Here is a 3,378-nt window from a genome sequence, read left to right on the forward strand (position 1 = left end):
ATGAAAGCGTGTAAAAAGCACTTTCCAAAACCCTCATAAAAATTTTAAATCGCGTAATTAGAAAGGAAGTTACAGGCGTTTGAAATTACCCCTGCAGGCATTAGGGTTGAAAATTCAACCCCCCCTCACTTGGGGAGGGTTGGTAATCCTGGTCTATAAGTTTGTGGATTAACTACTGTTGGGTAGGTGAACATATTCTCCGAATTTAGAGACAATAAAAAAACATGACTTTTTGAGTTAGGGCAGTTGAGGAATAATGCCCCATATGTTTGTCCAAATATACTCATGCAATTAGAAGTAGTTTAATTTCTACTAATTCATTTAATTACTGTCTTTTTTGCTAAGTGAATAATAATAATAAATGCAGAGTAGATTTTTTTTCATAAAAAATTTAATTTAAAAAATGCAATTAATTTATTAACTTTTTAGATGATCATATTACACTATATCATATTATTAGATTGAAAAACATTAATAGCTTCAATTAAATAATCAGTGTTTGTTTTAAAAAGCTCATATTTTAGTCGTAATGTGTTGATTGTTGAAAAATATATGAAAGCTATAATAACGTTTTACATTTTCAAGTTATAATCCTAACAGATTTCATGCTGAAAGTGATAAAGAAATAAAAATTTGTCAAACTGATTTAATGCAACGTCACTTTGCCTAAGCATGGAAATATTTAACTGCAAAGCAGAGTCTTCCTCAAACACATGCATTATATTTTATTTTACGTGAATGGAAGATGACTGTGCATTTGACCCGTAATGAATAATGTACTGCGGCATCGCAGGCTCCAAATACACTTCAATGGGCACGACTGGGCTGAGAAACTGGTTCAAGAAGAAAGAAATACGAATAGAAAAAAAATCGAAGTGGAGAAAAAGCAATGATCCTCCAAATCCTTCGCCACATTTAATTCGAATTTTCTCACCCTCCATCATTTATTATGATGCTTTTATTTCAAAGCCTTGTTTATCCCCTTTATTTTTTTCTTCCCACATCCATACAATTATCATCCATACTAAAATTACAAGAGTATGACCAGACCTAATTTTAATTTTTTATAACAGGAACATTGAGTTATAAAATGTTCAGAAACTCCGCGACAATTGACAGAGAAATTTCATAAACTTAGAATTCTAACTCTTTTATATTTAGAAAAGCTTTTTAAAGTTTTATACTTTCTCATGGGATTTTGTTCCCGAGGAAAAATATTTTATAAAATCGCTTTTCCGTTCATACTTTATGTAGATACATAATAAATATAGGTTATTTACTCAGGGATTGTGAAGTTGGTATAACGTTGTAGTATACTTAGGTGTGGGTGGTTCTATGGAGTATTACAGAGTATAGCCATTTATCATTGCCCATGTGAATCGAGTTTTGTATAGTACAAACATTTTCCAGTATAAGCTGTAAACTACTACAGCACCACTGAAAGCAACATCACTAGATAAACTATTGGTCTTTCATGGACTGGCCATAACTGTATTTTATCCTCCGAAGTTATTTACAGATTTATTGATGAACTATAGACAAGCTGTTTCAACTATATTTAGTGATTCCTTACTAAAAATAGAAACGTTATTTTTAAGCTTATATTTTTGTTACGTCTACAAATAACAATTCATTCATAAAAGCATGACTTGCTGATTGATTAGACAATGATCTAAACAATTTTTCGATTGATATGCTAAATAAAAATTATGTAAAAAAAGTCCCTCCACCCGCAACAAACTTTTCTAGTATACAGTAACTGAAAAATTCCTAATTATTTTGTTTGGAAATTTGTAAAATTCCAAATTCATCTGCCAAATAAATTCAAAAATAACAATCCTGCTCCAGAAAAATTTTGTTGGGACAGAAGAACTAGAAGAAGGATTTAATTTATTTATCTACTGAATCTTACACGTGCTTATAGGATTATTGTCCAAAAAAAATTTGTTGAAAAAAAAACTTGAACTTTTTTGAACCTCTAATCCTCTTTTGAATGTACTTTTGTGAGGTTGAAATTCTATGGGCAATTGCTAAATTAAAAAAAAAATAAAAATAAACTTTCCTATATTAATTTGCATTTATTCGGACCTGTAACTTGATTGGTAACTTTACTGGGATTTGATTAAGATATTTGGGAATTAATTATCATTTTTATTTCATTTGAGTTCAAAACCTGATTCAGATGGCCCTGATTGAAAAATATTATATAAGTGATTTAGAACTAAATTTCAGTTTGATTTTCCTGTGAGCTTATTCGATGGTCCTAGACCATTTCTTACCTCTTGAAGATCTCACAGAACATATGTATGATGACCGAGGAGCGAGATTTTTCTGGTAGCTCATAAAAACTCGAATTTTCAATAAAAAAGTAAGAATTTAATGTTTAGCTACTAAGTGTCTGAACTGACACGAAAAACTTTGGTACACCGAAAAAAATATGTAACTATATTAGATCAATAATATCTTCAACTAATACGCTTCGCATAAATTAGAACTCAGTAGGTAAAAAAGTCGAACAGGATCTCTTCATTTAATTTGTAATTTTATCGGTTTGAGTATAGAACCGACCCTATAGATATGCCGAATTACATCGATTAAGTAACTATTGAAATGGAGCAGTTCTTCATGTATAACTCGCAACGATCATAAGTTGAATGTCAGCTATTCTAAAACATTGAAACCATCGACATATAGAAATGGACCGGTAATGCTGTGGGAAGAACGGTAATGGGCTCTAGAGAGAGAAAAAACATTTGAGACGTAGACCTATCTCTTTTTAGATAAAGCTGATTGGTCGAGAATATATTCGTTGGGTGAAGTTTGGCGCAGCACAGGACCGTGCTTTGTGTCGCGAGTGCCCCAATAATAGGACGTTTATTGCACTTTTCAGAATTATTATTATTATTATTATTATTATTATTATTACACCATTAGGCCATTTCCCTTTCGGGGTAGGCGTGACTCACTCGGTAGGGGAAAGGAGTAGTGTGTGGAAGGGATAGAGATTTTTCAGATTGATCCAGAATTCTCATGCTATTTAAGTAAATAACACGTTTGTTCCGCAACACTGGTCCGACCCAGGTTGCTGATCAATCTCTCTAGCAATCACCCCAAGCGAAGAACCTCACGAAGTCGTTATGTAAGGCTTCCCACTTGGGTCCATTAGTAGCGAAGGTCTTTGTTTCAGGCGTCATTCACTCTACTGACACTCATTTTATTAACTATGTGCCGCCATACTTTCCTGTCCTGACATACTTCTCTAGCTTCTTTTATGTTCATGCATTTTTTCCTGCAGGCTCTCGTGTTTCTGTGACTTCTTATGTCTCTTCTAACTAGGGTCTCATTCACACATTCTAACCATTCTTTCCGCGGTCTACC

At 32.9% G+C, this 3,378-nt stretch overlaps 1 protein-coding gene across 2 annotated transcripts in view; it reads right to left on the reverse strand.

Annotated features, from left to right (window-relative positions):
• Nucleotides 1-3,378, reverse strand: part of LOC117167676 — a 57,871-nt gene that overhangs the window by 1,208 nt on the left and 53,285 nt on the right. The gene's annotated exons all lie outside the window — the stretch shown is intronic.

This window comes from Belonocnema kinseyi, chromosome 2 (assembly GCF_010883055.1).
Source record: "Belonocnema kinseyi isolate 2016_QV_RU_SX_M_011 chromosome 2, B_treatae_v1, whole genome shotgun sequence".
Lineage (NCBI taxonomy): Eukaryota > Metazoa > Arthropoda > Insecta > Hymenoptera > Cynipidae > Belonocnema > Belonocnema kinseyi.